We start from the raw sequence: 22,617 nt of genomic DNA, 5'->3' as shown, positions 1-22,617 counted from the left end.
CCATAACGACTTCCTCACTTTCTTTAATGACTTTTGCCACTGTCATTACTCAAGCCCCTCTCTTTTCTTTCAAGACCTCAATTACCCACATGTTAGGTCACTTGGCATTGTTCCACAGTTCACTACATTTTTTTTTTTTCTGTTCAACTTCAGTCATCTTTTTTCTACAGTGTATAATCTTCCATTAATGCATTAATGCTCTCCAATGTATTCTTCATCCCAGACATTGTAATTTCCGTCTCAAGAAATTTGATTTGGGTGCTTCTTTTTTTTTCAGTAGTTCTAACTAAAATATATGTAATACAGTTACAATACTTGTTTTAAAGTTCTTATCTACTAATCTAACATCTGTGTCAGTTCTGGATTGGTTTCAGTTGGTTGCTATTCTCTTCATTATGGTTGATTCATCAAGATAGAGACTATATCCTCCCAGATGAAGCTCAGCCACAGAGAACTGAAGTGATATGTCGGATTGGTAGAGTATTCAAGAGTAATATTCCATGAAATACGTGTGAGGAGTTCTGTGTGATCTTGGAGTGGTTTTGGAAGACTTTTTGTTTGAGGAAAGACTAGCTGGCTCCTCCCTTAAAGTTCAAAGTGCTTATTTTCCCCGATGGCAGGACACATATCATTTGAATAATAATGAAAAGCAGAAGAATTTATGTTCCTCACTTTTCTGTTGAATTTTTAGCACAGTAACAGCTTGAGAAAAGACATACAATGATGTTCATTTCAAACAGTAAAACATTGAAAAATTAATTTCTAACTAAACTAAAACCCAATTGTGTGCATAAAAATGGTTGGAATATAATGATTCCTTGGCAAGTGAGAAAAGGGGAGGACTTTGCTGAAGAAGTGTTTATCATTTGTCTTTTGTTTGCACATTTATTTCCTCCCTATATGATTCTGATAGACTGCATCAAGGATATAATTCTCTTTCTGGTGCTTGTTTTGATGTTAACCCTACAAACAGAAAGGATAGTGTATGTTTCTGTATAAACAGGTCAAAGATGGCCTAGAAATTAGTTCACATTATGCTGTCACTTACATCATATTACAAGATTCTTAGAATAGCTAAGGTGTCAGCATTGATGTGGACTCACTATGCCCATTTTATAATTGGTGGATGTAAAGTTTAGAAAGGTTAAGAGCTTGCAATCATAAGATAAATCTATGAAGGATTTATAAACAAGCCCAGAATTTCCAGTTTCAAATCCAGTATTCTGCCCTCTGCCTCAGCCATTTTTTTAAGTTTGCATGTTAGAGGCAGTAGGACTTCTACTGTTTTAGATAACATCAATGAAATACCATAATTGTACTCTTGATTATGTTTAAGATACAAAGAAACTTTAGTCTACATTCATTATTTTTAGCTAAAAGTTTGTTTGAATATTAATTTTATTTAAATAATGTTCATAGAAATTTTAGAGAGAAAATTAAAATTACTTTATGTGCAGAATACAATCTCCATTTGCTTTGACAACTCTTAGTTCATGTATGCAAAATAAGTCTACCTTTTTGTATATAAAATTAAGATGCAATGCCAGGATATCATTGACTGCTTAATTAAAGCAATTAGGATTGTAGTGAATCATGGCACAACTTACCTTAAGAGGTGTGAGCAGACTACGTCACAGGCTATGATACAGTAAATAGTCATTGAGTTCAAAATACTTCCCACATAATAAAACATAAAGCATATTTGAGTGCTAAAGCTTCATTCATTCTTAACATTGTAGATGCATTTAGAAAAAAAGAAAAACTTTAGAGGTTACCTGCTTTTCAAGACTTGACTTGGTGCACATCATATAGAAGGACTTCCACATGCTGACTTATTACTCAAAACAATGAAGTCCCCAATAGAAAGCATTTCTTTGCTTGGAGTGTCCTTTAATGTACCTGTCTTAGGAACCTTTGGTGGTAGTAGGTAGCTGGCTGAGGGTTCAGGGAGATAGACCCTACCTGTATCTCTGTCTTTCTATTAGAGAGCTATTATTGCCTCTCTCACCTTATCTGAGAAGGGATTAGAAGACTGGCCGCATTGCATTAGCATGGACTTTGAAATGACAATCTCGGAATCAAATTCCAGTCTCAGCATTCATTTCCCTGTAAATTAGGGCAGGGTGCTTAATTTTTCTGAGAGGCAGTTTCAGCAGTGATACAGTTATATCTGCCTCATAAACAGGAGTAGATCCAGATTTTATGGGACCTAAAGCAATACTTTTGGGAGTGCTCTTTAAGGAAAAGGATACAAAATAGGAATGGTTGTGAATATTTATTTAGAATTAACAAAAAAAAGCACAATAGAAATTTGAAGAAGCTGACAAATTCATCATACATTAAAAAAAATTCAACTCTCTATAATTAACTGCCAGACATATCATTTATTGTACTTTGGCTTTGGCTATATATTCTCTGATTATTTCTTTATAACACTTTTAAATTATTATTTTCTTTAGAGAGAATGCTATTCAATATTTCCACTAGCATGGTTGATTATTTTTAAATTAATAATGACAATTTACAAAAGGTTCTTTCAGTTTCACAAATAAGTATTGATTACGTCATGTGGATTTTAAAAATTATTTTGAAGCTTGGGAAACTTCCATTGAGTTTCTTTTGTATATGAGATATTTCAGATATACTTTCTGTAGTATTGCTATAGGTTTGTGTCCTAGAAACATAAGAATTTTATTAAATTTTATTTTACATAATTCTCATTTTTAAATGCATGATGTTTTTGTAGTCATATATATTACCAAGTATATGCCTGACAGAGAGAAATTCTCCTCTGATTTAGGCGCTGATGAGAACTAAATACTCTTCTTACAATTTTATACTTATGACTAAAAGAATATTCTAATAACAACAAAATCTTTTTTTTAAAAAAATATTTATTTATTTATTTGGTTCTTCCAGATCTTAGTTGCTGCACATGGGCCCCTTAGTTGTGACATGTGAACTGTTAGCTGCAGTATGCATGTGGGATCTATTTCCCTGGCCAGGGATCGAACCTGGGCCCCCTGCATTGTGAGCACAGAGTCCTAGCCACTGCGCCACCAGGGAAGTCCTGAATCTTTTGAGCTCTGTCCTTTTCATACCTCTATTATTTACATATTTCTTTTGTTGCGTATCTTGGGACACATTTATATCCCATCGTGATCTGTGGCTGTAAAAGTTTGTGACATGATGATGGGTGACTCAGCACAGGGCCCGTAGGGGTACCCACCATTCCTATATGGTGGATTCAAAATGCCTTGACAGTACATGAAAGCGGTTTCATCTACTAAATACAAAGTTTATGTATCCCCAACTCAACTTCTGCTACCATCTAGCCAAGATGCCCATGGCTGCTTCAGTGTTCCCTGACACAAAAGGAGAGGTGTGACAGAGGGGAAGTTGTTACTTGAAGAGATTATCAGTCTTAACTAACTGTTAAAATATTTTAATTGTATAAATTTAACGTAATTATAGGGCCATACGAAACAACGGCTACTGTCTCACCTTTGAGTCTTTGTGAGCAAATGCCCTGAAGTTTAAGATTCATTAGGTACGTGGTAAATCTTCTGGTTTAATGTTTACTGAATGTGTAAATTAAAGAGCGTATTCAACTGTATATATTTTGATATTATCCCCACAAAAGCTACTGACATATAATGCAATAAAGGAATACCACCTATTTTTCTATTTTAAATTCAGAAATTCTTATGCTAATTAGAAGCAAGGTTCTAGATATAATATTAATAAGATTCTTCTTGGTCCTCATCATCAATAAAGAATTGACCAAATATTTCCAGCTTAATTTTTTAAGTCAGAGAGTAACATTTTATTAAAATACAACCATATACATTTTAATTATAAACCTCAGATTAATAATTTATTAAAATATACAAACATCTTGGTAAAATTAAGCATTTTCTGATTTTTTCTGAAATTTCTTTTGACAGTTTTATCATGAAAAAAATAACCTGTGATCATTTTACATCGTCTAAAGAAAATAATTTAATAAACCTATTTGGGCATTATTGAAGTTTTTATTATCCTGTAGTAACTCCTTAATAATGAAAACTTTCTCTTCCAAAGAATCTATTATTATTATCATTTTTAGAGGTCTAGCTCTTTCGACTGAAAAAGATACACAACCTAAAAGTTGAGAATTATTTTATTTGGCAGACAGAACTGAGGACTTAAGCCAGGAAGATAGCTTCTCAGCTCTGAGGGATGCTCTGAAGAGATAAGGAAAGAGACAGGGTATATAGGAGTTTTTGCAACAAAACCAGGCAGTCTGAACAAGACACCAAAAGATTACTGTTAATTAAAGAAAAACAGACATCTCAAGTTAATGAATTTAGTGCTTTTTTATGTATGGGAACATGCAAGAGTCTGGGCTCTTTAAAATCATTCCTTTGATATGCACCTCAGCTATCTAGGGCCAGTATCCTGTTCTTTTCCATCCTGAATCCCCTTAGGGTACACAGTCTGGGGCTGCTGCAGTGGCTGATGGCTAATGGCTTGATGGCTGCAACATCCTTTGTTTACTGATATGGTGGGTGACTTTCTTTGTAGACAGTCCCCTGGGTGATGACTTTGCATGAATTCCAGAAATTCTCTAACATTTTTATCAGCTTCCTGAAATTCTGTATGTTAGAATTTGCCATTTCACTTGATAATCAATTTGAATTCCATTTCCATTATATTTTGTGATATCTAATATATAGAAAAGTTAGACTGGTCAAACAGACAGGGATACACATTATTGTAAAATAGGGACAGCTGATTTGGGGAAGAGTATATCAGTCTGCTTGGATCACCATGACAAAATACCAGACTGGGTAGCTTAAACAACAAAAAATAGTTTGTCACAGTTTCGAAAGCCAGAAGTCTAAGGTCAAGGTGCAAGCAGAGTTGGTTTCTGGTGAGACCTCTCTTCCTGACTTGTAGATGGACACCTTCTCATTGTGTCCTTACATGGTCTTTTCTCTGTGAATGCATAGAGAGAAAGAGAGATCTTTGGTGTCTCTTCCTCTTCTTATAAGCAAACCAGTCCTAAAGTGTTAGGTCTCTAGCTTTATGACTTCATTTAACCTTAACCTTCTTTAAAAATTCTATCTCCAAATACAGTCACGTTGGGGGTTTATGGCTTCAACATATGAATTTTGAGGGAACACAATTCAATCCATAACCAGGACTAATATAATGAATTCTCAGTTTATTAAAAATATGTTCATATTAATGTTATTTTGCTCTAAACTCTACATAATGAATATTTAGATAATAAATACCCACTGTACTGTAATTTTTCTTTCAACATGTTACATATTCACTCTTTTCTTGTCTGCATGTGTTCTAAAGAGAAGTCCAATGTAATTCTTATCTTTGTTCCTTTATAACCATAATTCTTTTTCTCTTCTTTCGAGATTTTTCTCTTTGTTTTTTTTTTTTTTTCCGGTACGCGGGCCTCTCACTGTTGTGGCCTCTCCTGTTGCAGAGCACAGGCTCCGGACGCGCAGGCTCAGCGGCCATGGCTCACAGGCCCAGCCGCTCCGCGGCATGTGGGATCTTCCCGGACCGGGGCACAAACCCATGTCCCCTGCATTGGCAGGCGGACTCTCAACCACTGTGCCACCAGGGAAGCCCTCTTTGTTTAGGTTTTTTGCAATTTGATTATGATACACCTAGGTGTATGTTTTTTTGGTATTTATCCTGCTTGATGTTCTCTGAGCTTTCTTGACCTTTTGTTTGGTGTCTGTTACTAATTTTGGAAAGCTCTCTGTCATTATTTCAAACTGTTCAGCTGCACCTTCCCTCTTTGTTCTCTTAGTATTTCTATAATGTGTATGTTTTTGAAATTGTCTTACAGTTCTTGCATGTTCTATTCTTTATTATTTTCATTCTTTCTCTCTTTTCATTTTAGAATGCAAAGTTTCTGTTGACATATTTTCAAGCTCACTAATCCTTTTTCAGCTGTGTTCAATCTACTATTGGACCCATCAAAGGCATTTTTCATTTCTGTTGAAGTTTTTTTTTCTAGCATTTATTTTTATTCTTTCCATCTCTCTGCTTATAATACCCATCTCTTCTTTCATGGTGTTCACTTTTTCCACTAGAATTCTTCACATATTAATCATATAAATTCCTTATCTAATAATTTCAAAAGCTGTGTCTTTTCTGAGTCTGGTCTGATTCTTGCTTTGTCTTTTTAGATTGTGATTTTCTTGCCTTTTGGTATGCCTTGTAATTTATTATTGAAAACTGGGTAATAGCAACTGAGGTAAATAGGCTTTTAGTGTGAGGTTTCATATTAATCTGGCTGGGCATTGGACCGTGCTTAATGATTACTATAGCTGTAGGTGCCAGAGGCTTCAAATTTAAGTGTCCTTGTTTTTGTCTTGCCTGTAGTCTTTGGACTTCCCCATCAGTTGCTCCTCAGTTAGTCTGTGTATTGCAGTTATTTTTTTGGCTGTAAGCCACTGTTATTACACAGGAGTTCTTTTGCTGTGGTGGTAAGGTTTGAAGGATGGCAACAATTCTATAATCCTGTGATTGCATCTCAGTCTTTTAGGGGGTAGGCCTGTGCACTTAGGCTGTATCCTTCATAGGGATTTCTTAGTTCCCCTTCTGGTAGAGTAGGCCTTTGTAATGGAGAACACTATGGGCATATTTTAGTGGTTACCTTTGCCCTGCCCCTGCCAGTGTCATTAGGGACTATTTCTTGGCTGTTCATCTTGAAAACCTGGTGAAATCCCTGGATACAAAAGCCTGGAAAATGTGGGAGCCCCTCACAAGCCCCAGGGGTTTCTCACTCTCTAGTCAATGCACATTAGCCTCCAGCAATTCATTAAAAGAATTTCCACTTAAATATTCCTACCAGTTTATGACTCCAGGGCATTCTCCAATAAACAGATCTCAGCTGTGACTCTGGATTTGCTTGTCTCCAGATTTCAGGACAGCAGTTTGCCCTGTGACCTCAATCATCTGATGAGTCCAGGAAAAGTCATGGGTTTTCAGTGACTTTTTTCCCCTCATTTTCTTACTAAAGATAGGAGTAATGACTTCTAATCCCTTTACATAAAAGTTGGAGCTGAAACCAGAACTTATATTGAAATTTTGCTTCTGAAAAAGTTATGCCAACTTATAAATTATAGTGTATTAATTTGTAATAATAATAATGAATATCACTTGAGAACTTAATTTGCATGAGGCATTGTGCTAAGTACTTATATGTCCTATTTGATAGAAACAATATGCAAAGTGGTTGAAGATACATAGTTTGGAGCTAGGCTGCCTGGGTTGCTGAATCCAGGCTTTATCACTACTATGGGACCTTAGGGAAGTTACTTTTCTGTACCTCAATTTTATCATCTGTTCATGAGGATAATAATAAGACCTACCTCATAGAGATTCTATGAGGATTTAATGAGGTAACACATGAGCAGTGCCTCGTACATTGTGAGCGCTGTGTGCTTGCTATTATTACCTCATGTAATCACATGATAATCCCCTGAAATGAATATTCTTTTGACAGAGAGGAACAAAGCCACAGATGGTTTAAATTACTTGACTAAGTGCTCTTCAGTAGCCAGTCCAGATTCCTAAACTATACCTATTACTTAGAGATAATATAGAAGAAAAATCCCCCATCCTAATTTTCATAATTGACCACACAATTTTTGTAACTTAATATAATGCTCCTAGCCTACAGAAATGGGTTAATGCTATTTAGAAATTAATTTTTTGTATATGTGTAATCCAGATATTGTACATTAGTTGTATGAATCTTAGAGCCCAGCCTAATCTGCACAAGTTTTGATCGGTAAAAAGTCTTTGTTGTAAAAAATATGAATCTGAAAGTGTTCCGATTGGGGCTCCTGCAGTGTCCCAATACTTTACCTCATCTGGTTAAATATTTGGTTTTTACAAGACCACTCATCAAATATTGAAATGATGGATAGCAAGATCATGCAGGGTTTACTGAGGGCTAGGCAATCTCAAGTCCCTCCATGTGTTCCTATTCAGTTCCCCAGGGAACCAAAATATTTATCGTTTTCATCTGATTCATCTCTTTTACTTTGGAACTTTCCTTCCCATTGTTTTATTCTATTTGGGTACCTGTGCTTCAAATCAAGCAAGTGTGTTTTTTTAAAACCTCAGCTTGTATTGCCACTGGGAGTACCAGACAATCACCAACATGATGAACATGTTGTACGAATAATCAGTATTTACAGCATACGCAACTTCCAGCTTTCATATGCCTTTGTCATTATTGGCACAAGATGCCTCTCCACAAAGTTTTGTGCTTGCTGGTGGATTTTAGAGGTTGTTCTGCTTTCCCAAGTCTAACAGAAAACTGCAAAGCATGGTTTTCATTCTCAGGCAAACCATAAAACCTACAGTAAAAAAGAACAAAACTGCCTAACTCTTCTGAGAGGGATTCCCACTTGGTGAATCTTTAAAAGCTCGTAAATCCAGAAGTATATTTATTGCCTTTGATGCAGTTCTCTTCCAGGAGACTCCCCACCTTCCTCAGTCTCTTAAGTCCTGTATTACCCTTCTTAGATATACTGCACCCCAGTAGGATTTCCCTGAACTTTGGTAAAATCCCCACATACTAATAGGTCTTTCATTCCAACGGATATTCAGACCTCCTTCCCAAGCATTCGATTCCTTAGAATTTGGCCCCCGAATCCATTATTGTTTCAATATGTCTCATAATAACTTGAAGGAGACACAGTACTTAAACAGTTTTGACTTGCTGCTTTTTTTTTCTTTCCAGAAAGCATTACTCACATTCAAAAGAGGAAAAAAAAAAAAAAAAACTAGTTTAAGTAAAAATGAGATACTGTGCTATGTGTCTGTGGGGGGTGGGGGGTGGGAGAGGGGTGCACATGCTTTCAAGTGTATATGTACCAAATGGGATATTTTGACTGAGAAGAGGGATGAGGCTTTTATTTTCTTGGTGTGTTAAGATAGGTGCCATCTTTCTCCCAGTAAATAAATTTAAAATTAAACCAGGAATTTTGTTAAAGCCAATATGTCCCAGAAGGTAGCACATTATCCCTATATATACATTCAAATTCAATTAATTTGTATAGTGAAGCTTGGAACTCCCCCAGCGAGTAAAGGGTCTTAAATACTTACCTAGTTAAGGTCAAAACATGTAAAAGGAAATAAAAACGTTTGCTATGGACAGAGGCGGGTGGGCAATATGGGTGGAGTTGATGGATATCTCATTGAAGATAAGATTGAACCCAGAATGTTATAAAGGAAGGGGAAATACTGGGAGTGATGTGGATTCAGAAATAGGACTTTTTTTTAAACTGAAGTATAATTAACTTACAACATTTTATTAGTTTCAGCTGTACAACATAGTGATTCAATATCTTTATGCACTACAAAATGATCACCATGATAAGTCTGGTTACCATATGTCACAATACAAAGTTATTACAATTATTGACAATATTTTCTACACTGTACATTAGATCCCCATGACTTATTTATTTCATAAACTGGAAGTTTGTACCTCTTAATCCCCTTTACCTACTTTTCCCATCTCCTCATCCCCTTCCACTCTGCCAGCCACTAGTTTGTTCTCTGTATCAATGGGTCTGTTTCTATTTTGTTATGTTTGTTCATTTCTTTTGTTTTTTATATACCACATTAAAGTGAAATAATACGGTATCTGTATTTATCTGTCTATCTTATTTCACTTAGCAAATACCCTCTAGGTCTATCCATGTTATCATAGATGACAAGATTTCATTTATTTTTACGGTTGAGTATTATTCCATTGTAAATATATATATCTATATTTGGCTGTTGTAAATAATGCTTCACTGAATACTGGGGTGCCTATAGCAAAGATAAACAAATGAGACTACATCAAGCTATAAAGCTTTTGCACAGCAAAGGAAACCATCAACAAAAAGAAAAGACAACCTAGTGGGAGAAGATATTTGCAAACAATATACCAGCATACCTCATTTTATTGCTCTTCACAGATACTGCATTTTTTTTTTACAAATTGAAGCTTTGTGGCAACCCTGTGTGAAATAAATCTGTTGGCACAATTTTTTCCAAAAGTATTTGCTTATCTTGTGTCTCTCTGTTACATCTTGGTGATTCTTACAATATTTCCAACTTTTTCATTATTGTTATAGTTGTTTTGGTGATCTGTAATCAGTCACCTTTGATGTTACTACTATGACTTGCTGAAGGTTCTAACGATGGTTGGCATCTTTTAGCAATAAAATTTTTTAAAAATTAAGGTACGTACGTTTTTTTTTTATACATAATGCTATTACCTGCTTAATAGACTACTGTATAGTATAAATACAACTTTTATATGCACTGGGAAACTAAAAAATTCACATGACTCACTTTACTGCTATATTTGCTTTATCGCAGTGGTCTGGAACCCAACCCTCAATATTTCTGAGGTATGCCTGTATCTGATAAGGAGCTTAAGTCCAAAATATATGAAGAATTCATACAGTCCAGTATCAAAATAAACCAAACAACCTGCTGAAAAATGAGCAGGCATCCTGAATAGATATTTTTCCAAAGAAGATACACAGATGAGTAACAGGTACTTGAAAAAGTGCTCAACATCACTCATCAGGGAAATACAAATCAAAACCACAATGAGATATCACCTAACACCAGTCAGAATAGTTGTTATCAAAAAGACAAGAAGCGACAAGGATTGGTGAGGGTGTGGAGAAAAGGGAAACCTTATACGCTGTCAGTGGGAATGTCAGTTGGTACAACCACTATGGAAAACAGTATAGGAAGCTCCTCAAAAAATTAAAATAGAACTACCATACAATCTAGCAATTCCACTTCTGGATGTTCATCTGAAGAAAACAAAAACTCTAATTTGAAAAGATATATACATCCCAGTGTTCATTGCAGCATTATGACTTAAGCGCCCGAGTTTTTTGTTGTTGTTGTTACTATAAAAAAGACTGCAGCTGGTTCTAGAACCCATGCTGAACTGGTTACCATGAGTGTGTGTGTGCGCGTGTGTGTGTGTAAATTAAAAGAATAGTCAGTTACACAGTGGGGCCTTTTTAGAATCTCAACTGATGGTGATGATGGCTGCAAATATTCCTCAGTATTTAATGGTATTCATCTTGAGTTATCAATTCATTGTTATTGAATTTGTTGAGCACTTGAAAGCTCCATTATGATTTTTTTCAAATTATGTGAAGATGGGTATTTCAGAAAAATATACATTGTGGGATAATCAACCAGGAGAGAAGCCTGGAGTCATTGAAAATTGAGGTTTTAATGAAGAGGTTATATTAGTTTTATTCCTGAGGTTATGAAGCCAATTCAAACCAGCTGTACCCTGGAAATGTATGAAACTATAATCAAAAAAGCCATGACAAGAAAAAATAAGTTGAGTATTATAGATGTCACATTTATCTTTGCTCTTGCTGACTTCTAGCAACTTAGAAAATCCATTAGGTGAGTTTTCTTATATAAGTTCACTGACACCACTGTCATAATCAGTGACAACTGGACAATTCATTCTTTCCTCATTGCTGTCTGAAAGTAATTCCTTTTTCTAAACGAGATTATAATTCACAGAAAAGCATATCAATCATCTACTGTCTTAGACTGTATTGTCAAGGTATCAGTTTTCACATCAACCAGACTTGAATTTTAATCAGTGTACTAGTTCAGCAACATTGAATATGTTTTTCAACCTTTCTGATATGCCTGTTTTTTTGTCTATATACAAAGAATATAGTGGGATAAAAATTTTTAGAATGCAAAGGTCATGAATATTGAGCAATGAGCAAATTGTGGTGCAATGAGTGGTGTTTGCTGCGATTTAACCTACTGGCTTCTCTCTTCTTGTCAACATTATTCCCAAGGGTATTGTCTTGGCTACATATTAGTTCCACATTATAGGTTGTTGGAATTTTATACATTGAAATAGGGCACCAGGAAGATTTGTTTGTTTGTTTATGAAAAGAGGTAAATCTTTTCATTCTAGAGTTTTTCTAACATTCTGTAATAGTACTATTAGCATTAACTCCACACAAAATTGTCTTAACTTATACATCTTTTAAGTCCTACTTAATTTTCTGCTGTATTATTTAGAAGATGTTGAACCTGGCTTTATTGAATGTCAATTCAATGTAAGCTGGCGAGAACTGCCAAGTCATCTGATGTTAGGAAGCATATAATACAAATTTAACATAAAGCCATACAATTTGTATAGGTAACTAGATTTAAAAAATAGAATCAGCTGTGATGTTTCATATCATAATCAGCATATGAAACAGTGAATTAGCTGATGCATTACTTTGAGCTATCATATTTAATGAGAATTATTTTTCATAAAGTTTGTAGCTGTGAAGAAAATAAGGTTTTGAATAATGAATTCTTTTACATTTGGTAGTATTATTTTACTAATTGAGCTTTTTTTTCTTTGCTCACTGAGGTTGATTTCTTAGATGTAGAAACTTAAGCGATACATACATTTTTTGCACAAGATACTGATATTTATTTACTCCACTAGTACTTAATAAATATTAGCTTAGTACATAGCAAACCTACTAGACATTGGTTGATGATATAGAAAGATAATAAGACAAGTTGTATATTAATTAGCTATATGAAAGTGACAGTGAACATGGAAGTGGCAATTTTGGACTGAGGATGGACTGAGGAATTTATGAATTTTAAACTTGCATAATCATATAATGGAATCATGACATATGGACTTAATTAGATTTAGCTACATATATTAAAAATACTGAGGCATAAATGAGACAGTTTATTTTTGTTATACCTAAAACATTGTTGGTCAGGGGCTGCTGTGGTAGCCCCTAGTATCATCAGGGAACAAGGCTTTTTTCTTTCTGTTCTTTGATCATAAATTATTCATAGCTTCATTTATCAAAATTATTGTATCAGAAGGGCGCCAAGTCAAAGGCCACAGGCCAGATCCACTCTGTCAAATTCTGTATATAATGTTGTGTTGGAGCACAGCCACCCCCATTTATTATGTGTTGTTTAAGGCTACTTTCATGATACAAATGGCAGGATTGCATAGTTGTGACAGAGACTATAGTCCTACAAAGCCAAACATTTGCTATCTGGTGCTTTATAAAAAATAGTTTGCTGATTCATGATCTAAGACAGTGCTATCTATTAGAAAGAGTATAATGTGAGCCACATATATAGTTTAAATTTTCTAGAAGCCACATTAAAAAAGTAAAAATGAACAAGCAAAATTCATTTTAATAATGTAATTCTTAAATCTTTTGTATCAAAAAATATCATTTTACCTTGTAATACATTTAGAAAATAATAATACATTTTGCTTTTTTTTTTCCTAAATCTTTGATATTTAGAGTATATTTCAATTTGAACTGCTCATACTTCAAGTACTCAATGGCCGTATGTTTCAAGTGGCTATCATGTTGGACAGAACAGGACAGATATATCAAAATGAGTACATCCATATCCTTCGCTTTCTTCATAGGAAGAAGAAAGAGAAGTTTTGAGAGGAACAAGTAGGATAAATATAAAACAAATAGCAATATTATATATATATAAGGACACACTTGTATCAATATTTACAATAAAGGTACATAATTTAAAGATCTCCATTAAAAGGCAGAGGTCATCCAATGGATAAAAAGCAAGAAAAAATGATATGCTGCCATAAAGAAAGTGATTTTAAATATAAACATGCAGATTTAAAAGTAACATGCAGGTTAAAAGTAAAAGAATAGAAAAAGATATACTATGCTAACACTAGTCAAAGAAGACTGGGATGATTACATTGATATCAGCCAAAATAGACTTCATTGCAAAAATATTACCAGGTGTAAAGAGGCTTATTTAGTAGTGATTAATGAGTTAATTCATCGTGGGAACATGATAATTATAAATGCTTTGGTATCTTATCCCAGAGCTTTTACTTCACTGACATTTATAGAACATTCCACCTAATAACAGAACACAAATTGTTTTCAAGTATACAAAAGTAAATTTACCATATGGACCATTTTCTAAACCATAAAGCAAATTTAAATAAAGTTCCATGGAATCAAATCACAGAAAGCATGTTTTAAGACAATTTGGCAATAATTAGAAATAAATATCAGAAATAAATTTGAAAAATCATCAAATATTTGAAAACCTAAATAATAGACTTTTAAAATGATAGGTCAGAAAAGCAATCAAAAATGATGATTAGAAAATAAAATGCAAATACAACATACTAAAATTTGTGAGATATAGATAAAGTACTGCATTGAGGAAAATTTATAGCATTGGATGCCTTTATTATAAAAGAAAAGGATCTCAAATTAACTTTCTTCCATTCTAAAAACGTTTTAAAAATATCAAATTAAGTCCTAAGTAAGCAGCAGAAAATAAATAGTAGAGGTTAGTATGAAAATAGAAAACAGAAAAATAATAAGTAAATCAATGAAACCAAAAGTGTGTCCTTCCAGACAGGAATTTAAATTGATAAACCTATAACCAGAGTAGGAAAAATAAGAGAAAAGACACATATTACTAATATAAGGAATGAGAGAGGTGAAGATGCTGCTAATTCTACTAGAATTAAAAATATACTAATGGAATATTGTCAATAACTCAATGCCAACAAATTTTACAACTTGTATAAAATGGACATTTCTTCAAAAATGACAAACCCAAAGCTCAGTAAACAATAGATTAGCTGAATAAATTTCTCTATATTTGTGGTTGAAAAGGTAGGTCCAGATAGCTTCATTGGTGACATCTATGACATTTTAAAGAAGAATTAATATCAATTCTATAGAAACTCTTCTAGAAAATTGAAGAGGTAGAAATACTTTCCAACTCCTTCTGTAAAATCAGCATTACTCTAATAATCAACAAAAGGTAAACTTTTCCACAATGGCACTGGATCAATTTGAGATAGATAGATAGATACATACATACATACATACATACATACATATATGCACTTTGATCCATATCTGTAACATATGCAAAAACTAGTCAGTATAGGCCTAATGGAAAAGAGAAAACTGTCAGACTTCTGGAAGATTATATAGGGGGATATTTTCATGATATTACTAAGGCAAAGATCTCTTTGATACAATATCATAAGCATGATCTCTCAAAAATTGATAAATTGGATTCATCAAAATTAATAATATATGCTGTTCAAAAGACACTATTAGAAGAATCAAATGACAAGCCAGAGACTGGAAATAATTACTTGTAGGTCACATGTCTGACCAAAGGACTTATCTTTGGGCTGTATAGAGAATTCTCAAAACTTAAAAAAGATTACTAAAAAAAGAAATATTTAAATATACATATTATAGAAGAAGATATGTGGCTATTAAATAAGTACATAATAATGTATGCAACAGTATTAGTCCTTAAGGAAATGCAAAATAAAACTATGATAAGGTATTACAACACACTTAATAGATTGTCTAAGACTGAAAAAGACTGACTGTATGGAGGTCAGGAGGATGTGAAGTAACCAGAACTCTCATGCAATGCTGGTGGAATGTACATGGTACAAGTACTTAGAAAAGGCTTTGAATATTTCATTAAAGGTTATACATACACCTTCCATACTACCCAACAATTTCACGCCTAAATATTTACCGAAAGGAAATGAAGGCATATATTTACATAAATATTTGTATACAAAATTTATAGCATCTGTATTTGCCAAAAAATGGATACAACAAATGTCTGTCTGTAGATGAATTGATAGATTGTGGTATGGCCATAATAGAAATACTGTATTACTGAAGAATAAAAAGGAATAAACTATCAGTATATACTAAAGATGGATAAAACTCAAAACTTATTGATTGAAAGAAATCAGATCCCCCCAAATCCATCCTATATGATTGTGTAAAATTTTATAAAATTCAAATATATTGACAGAAAACAGAAAGAAGATCAGCACTTACCTTGGGATGAGGGTGTGAGGAAAGACAAATTATTTTATGAGAAGTCATGAGAAAGAAGTCATGAGAAAGAAGTTAAGAGTGATGGATATATTACTTGCCTTGATCGTGATGATGCCTTCAGGAATGTGTGTGTGTGTGTGTGTGTGCGTGTGTGTGTGTGTTTGTGTGTGAAACATTACGTCGTCCAATAGAACTGTTGAAAAAATATACAATATATTTCACCTCCCATTCTAAATGAAATGCATTTAAATGTAAAAGTGATATAAGTTAATGCCAGATATCCAAATGTACGTATTCACGGACCGGCTGAAAAAATTGGTTTGTTCTTGCTGTTGTTGTCGCCATTGTTTTTGTCATAGAAAAAATAGCTAGCTGGCTATATAGATGCTATGGTCTGAATTGTGTTGCCCCCAAATTCATTTAATGAAGCGCTAACCCCCAAGGTGACTCTATCAGGAGATGGGAGTCTTTAGGAGGTATTTGAGGTTAAATGAATCCATAAAGATAAGGCTTTAATCACAGTAGGACTGTGATCTTATAAAAAGAAAATAAATATTTCTTTCCCTTTCCCTTTCTTATTTTCTCTCTCTCTCTTCAACATATGAAGACATTGTGAGAAGGTGGCCATTGGCAAGCTGGGAAAAGAGCTCTCACCAGAACCCAGCCATGCTGACACTCTGATCTCCAATTTGCAGCCTTCAGAACTGTAAGAAAATTACATTTCTGTTGTTTAAGCAGCCTAGTCTATGGTATTTTGTTATGACAATCCAAGCTTATTAAACAGAAACATGTAAGTGTAGAGACCACTGTCTCTATAAGCCTGCAAATTAAGTTTTATAATGATTGTCAAATTTGAGTTAATATCTACAACAGAAAAGAATATTTAAAATTTAATTTGAGCACAATTTTATATCAAAGAGTAGAGATTAATCATCAATTGTCTTTTATTAATTTAGCATAGATGAGTATATATTACCTGAAATTTATTAATCATTAAATATTTATATAATTTATTAAAATATGGTTTTGAACATCTGGTGAAGCATGCACGGTTGACTCACTCAGTTATTAAGGATTTCAGATGCCCTTCTTCCTTCTCACTTCGATACAGAAGACAGAAAATCTATATACTTGCTTTCGTAGCCTCTCTTGAACCTATGAGTTTCTTGGAAGCAGTTCTGTCCAATTCAACATGACAGTTTGGGGAGGTTTCTGAAAAGTGTTTGGCTTTATCTGATAAAAAGAAAAGAAAAAGTTTGTCTCCAGATCTCTCAGTTCGTTTGGCTTTGAATGCAAATACAGTGTTTACTGCCAGTAAGGCTATTTTGCAATAATGAAGGAAATTGGGCAACTGAATGAACTTCAGTGCACACTTGCCTCTATGCATCTTGTTCTATGTAAAAAAATCAAATATTTAAGCCATTGAAAGTTAAGTATTCTGTTTAATACAGCCAAACATTCTTAATCAATAAGCCCAGTGCATATTAAAATAATTGCTTGGCACCACAATTACAGAAATGGAAAGTGTTGATTTTGATTCTGAACACTTCAGAGTCTCCTGAGGATGATAAGCAAGTAAAGAAATGCTTGGAGAGAGTTTCTTCTGTAAGATGAAGGCATGGTGCTAAGGCATCAATCAGAAGACCATTATTCAGTGAGAGAAGGGTAGAGAAGGCTTCCTGGATATGGAAGCTTGGCAGGAAGAGTATCATTTAGCCAGATAAAAAATGGAAGGGCATTCTAGCCTCAAGAAAGAACTGTCCATCTACGTTGTTTAATTCTTCTTTCAAAATGTACCTTTTAAGCCATCCTCTTCTTTCTATTCCTGCCTTACCCGCCCTAGTTCAGATCACAGCCTGACCTACTTGATTATCCTGTTTTCTTCCCTTCTGTACTCACCCCCACCCCAAATCCATTTCTTACTAGCAGCTAGAGATATGTCTTTAAGAGAAAAGAGATCATGTTACTCCACTACTTTAAATCTTGCAGTAGACACTATCTCCCTTAAAATAAAATGTTTGTAAGTTATTCTATATAATAAATGTCTAAAAAGTATGAAGGCAAGTTAGAAAAATAAAGCAAATTGGGCAACCAAGTAATATCAGACTCTTAGAATTAAACCTGGATTATCTGAAGTGACAAATACATCAACTATAATACACAAACAAAACACATCTTTTAATGCTTTTTACACAACTAACATCTTGACTGTAAGACTTATTCATTTTTTGGGGGGAAATGTTTCCAATGAAAAAAGAGGGGGTAGAAAAAGAAAGAAAACATTGCTGAACCAGTTGCCCTGAATGGCATTAAGCTCTCAGTGTGTACAGTGAGTGAAAATGAATCTGACATACTTTATTACAAAATCAGTGAAATAGCTTCATGCAGGTTAGCAGGAAAACCTGGCTTGTATGCCGACATTGCTGAAAGCATTTATATGAAGGAAAAGCCAAGTACTCCCTGGTGTTAATACACACCATGATCTATTGTTGGAACAAGAGTCTGAGCTGTAAGCCTTTGGGAACATAAGGAACAAAATCTTTTACCCATGACTTTATGCAGATGCTTTGTTTTTGCAACACCTTTTTCACTTTTGCCTCTAGAAAGGTACTGAGATTTCCACACAGTGCAAAATGACTAAAACAATATATCACAGAGGAATGTGTATAGTATTTAGATGAGTCAAATAGGTTGGTTCAGGACAAGGATGACTCTTACAATACTGTATTGTCTTAACTTGAATTCAAGGGTCTGGGGTCAAGAATCAAGTTACAAAGTAATGTTCTTGGTTTTCTGATGGATGGAACTGTAACAAATGGGGTTGGGAAGTGGAACAGGGACAGAACAGTTATGAGAAAATTAAGAGACCTTGAAGTTATTAGCTGGAGACCTTAGTATGGCAGGTCATACATTACCAGAGAAAGTACCCAGACTCCTTTAATTTTATGTTACCAAGAATGTGCTGTAGTTATAATGTGTATTGCTGTATATTTCTTCATCTCACTTTAAGAGCAATTTTGTGCTGGGTACAATGCTACGTCCTAGGGTTTTCTTGATGCATAGCACTCAGTCATTCTTTCCTTAGAAACTTCTTGGTCCAGTTTGTGAAAGGAGACATTTGAGCAATGAATAACAAGTGCTCATCACTCAGTAGTTCAGGTTGTGCTGCATTTGGCTGAAGAAAGGATCATTAATTGTTTTCCTTAAGGAAATTAGAGGAGGCTCCATGGAGGTGGTACATGTAAGACAAACAAATATTGTGATAAAAGTTTGAAATAATTTTATCTTCACGTGTAGCAAATGGGAAGTTAATAAGAATGTGAAGAGAAATAATATTGCTATTTGTAGGCTTTTGGTGTACTATCTTTTCTTCATATTAAATAACATTTCATTTATACAGAGTTTTATTTGTTGAATTAACTCATCTTCCAAAGCTTACATGCCACATGGTCAGTCCAGATATCTTCTCATTTTTACATTCATTTCTCATTTGCAATTAACGTATGATTTAAACATCATGCACTCATAATCAAATGTCTTTCATTAGTTCAGTAGAAAAAAGCAACTTTAAGAAATTAACATGTAGTCTACTATGTCTCCTTTGTATTTAGCTTAAATATTTATATGTTTAGCATAAATATGTATATATTTCACAATATAGCACTCTCTGAATTCATATCTACTGTTCCTGCTCTCACACTGCTTACTAGATGACTTGCATTTTGTTATTGGTCTGTTTTTCCTTTCCGCTGCTTAAAACACTTGAACAAATTAGTTATTTGCATGTAGTGTTTTTGTATGAATAAATCAAGGAAGAAAAACTAAACCTATACTTTGTAGAAATGAAATCATTACACTGGGCCCTGTATTACTTCTGAGTCTAGTTAGACATATTCAGTCACGGCACTGCCTGACACCTCTTTCTACTGTCACAGAGTAAGGTCTGTGACTGATGATGTATGACTCATGAAGAAAGGTGGCAAAATTGATGGGAATGGAAATTCAGAACGGCCAAATTTTGATTCAGGCTCCTAGAATTAGGCAACCATGCTGATCAGTTCCCAATATTACTGGCGAGGTTACAGACATGGCCAAATGTTGTTAAATTCATAAGACATCAATTTAATGAAACTACAGTCCTGCAGTCACCAGTGAGCATTTGTTTCCCATAGGACACAGAAAATAAGCAATCTTTCAGACCCAATCTTTCAAGTATGGAGATGGGAGGAAATCAGCTGTGTGGAGCAATTCAAAATGAATAAAGAGACTATATTTTAAAGTGAAATAAAGCGGCTTCAGCCATGGTCACTTGTGTCAAATTCAATCTTTTAACTGCAAATTTGATTGGTATGATGTTTCGGGATAGAGTTGCAGATGGGGTGATGAGGTCTTCAGAGTCATTATAGAACTGAGAATTGAGACAAGTTTCTTCTTGTAAGACATGGAAATCACAAACCTTATTTTTAGGTTGGTGAGGTTAAAATGAAAAAAAAATATATGAAAGATCTGAAGCATAGTAGAGTGCTAAATAAAAGGCAGTTTCCTCTCTTTCACTCAAGATTCCTTAGCAGTAATTGGGAACAAGTTATTCTTAGGAACTCTGGAGCAATTCACTAACTTTTGCCTGTTTAAATAATAGAAAGGAAATCCACCATAAGTAATTGGGGGAGAGCTATATGATAGAATTTCCATCAGTCAAAGTAATTTTGCACTGCTGATAACCAAAATGGAGTCTGTGGTTTATACAGTGAAAGGTAAGAAATCGTCTGTTTTAAAGTCTCTAAATAGGTAAAAAGATGAGAGTGAAAGTTCTGGTCCAGATAGTGATGATTGTTGGTGTAAAAATGTGCATTTCCATAAGTGAGGAAATGGAGATATTCTGTAGGCAGAAAGAAAGCCTCTAGTAGAGTTAGATGAAATCAGAGAAATTGTTAAGGACCACAGGAACTTTCATAAAGGAGTTGCATCAAACATGATAATTGACAGTGAAACACCTTCTCCAAATCATCTAAACACTCAAGAAGATTAACAGGATAAAAAAGTTCCCAGAGTTTCAATGGCGGAGAAGCAGAAGGTTTAGTTCAATGTAATTCAAAAAGCATGTATTAAATATTTATCAAATGGCAAATACTGTACCGAGCATGAAATAGTCATAAGACATTTTTAGTCCCTGTCCTGTAGAAGCTCATGTTTCAGTAAAGAGGAAAGCAAGTTGGCAAATATTTCTTATGCCATCTTATTTTAAGTTTGTTAAGTGAAACCCCCAACTTTAAGCTCCATGGGGCTAGAGATTTTTGATGTTTTAATTTTGTGTTGATTGTTTTATCTTGACTGATAAATCTGCAATACCTCAATTTATACCTCACTTTATATAATTGGTACATATTAGGTATTAAATAAACTTTATTGAATGACTGAATAATCAAATTAAAAAGGAAACGTTCTGTTTAAATGGAAATAATTTTGATTTCCTATGGAAAACCTCTCCAAACTTCACACCATCAACCCTATTAGTAAAGATAGGCACACAAACATCCCCATCATAGGTATATGAATCTTTGTATGCAGGTACTGCTATGCTGATCTATTAAGAACATAGAGAATAGAGAATAAAAAAAATAAAGATGAAAATAAGATAAAAATAAATAGGAATAGAAGTTTTAATATTTTTCTTCCCATTCACTTATAAAATGTGTGTGTGTGTCCCCTGAGGTTCATGAAATCAGTTTGTTTTATTTTGTTTTGTTGTGAAGGAACAAAGTAAAAATGTTATCTGACATGTATATGACCCAGTGTAAATTTAGGGCGATCTACACTTTTTTATGTCTATAATCCTAAAAGTGAGAACTAGAGGAAGACACGCTGTATAACTGGTAAAACTGAGTAAACAATCTGCTATATTTCATTTGGGCAGAGTCAGTCATGAAAAGAACATATGAAATGACAGTTATAATGGTATTGAGTGGATCCTTGAATGAATTAATTCCTGATCTGTAGGTAAAGAAAGATCCTTTCTGAAGATAATAGAAAAAAGTTTCCTGGCAAAATATATTCAATTGTATAACCTTTAAATGTACTTAAACAGTTCTCTCTTTTACTACAAATTTCTCAGAGCCCAATTAAGTAACTACTATGAAGACAATACAGGAAATGAAAAAATGCATTTCAAAATTAGTGGAACTTTATTAGCTAACATAAAATGATTCTTGATTAGGTTTCAACTTTTATTGAAGTTTTCTGTAGAAAAAAAAAAATCTGGTTTACTTGTTTCACGATTCTTTCCAAGGTGATGTGATTGATGGAATGTGGCCAACATAACCCAGGTAAATTGAAACAAGTTACCTGAATGTAGATAAAAGTTGCCAGAAAGTATGTAGTTACTACACACCAATTAACAGCTCTGTGATAAAGGTCAGGAAACCCTGCCCTTTGAAGTCCCCTAAAAGAAAGCTACTGCTTATACTACCACTTGATGGCTTGAAGATCCTCTATGAAAAGCTCTCCTTACTAATTTATTGGCATTGTTTGATCCCAGTGGTCTCTGTCATCTGTTCTGGAGATCCTGTTTGCCTTTAATTATGTGTAGTGGTTATCATAGTACATTTAGGAATGGTTTTCATCAAGGTCTAAAAGTGGGCTGGCTGAAGTGATAGTAGAACTT

At 34.1% G+C, this 22,617-nt stretch overlaps 1 non-coding gene across 1 annotated transcript; it reads right to left on the bottom strand.

The window, feature by feature from the left end:
* Positions 1 to 2,993: 2,993 nt before the first annotated feature.
* TRNAV-CAC (transfer RNA valine (anticodon CAC)) lies at positions 2,994 to 3,066 on the bottom strand. Its single transcript has one exon. It is a non-coding gene; the product is annotated as a tRNA-Val (tRNA).
* Positions 3,067 to 22,617: the final 19,551 nt, after the last annotated feature.

This window comes from Lagenorhynchus albirostris, chromosome 7 (genome assembly GCF_949774975.1).
Source record: "Lagenorhynchus albirostris chromosome 7, mLagAlb1.1, whole genome shotgun sequence".
In the NCBI taxonomy this organism is placed as follows: domain Eukaryota; kingdom Metazoa; phylum Chordata; class Mammalia; order Artiodactyla; family Delphinidae; genus Lagenorhynchus; species Lagenorhynchus albirostris.
The sequence above is the reverse complement of the archived record's forward strand: the minus strand, read 5'-3'. Positions and strand labels throughout refer to the sequence as shown.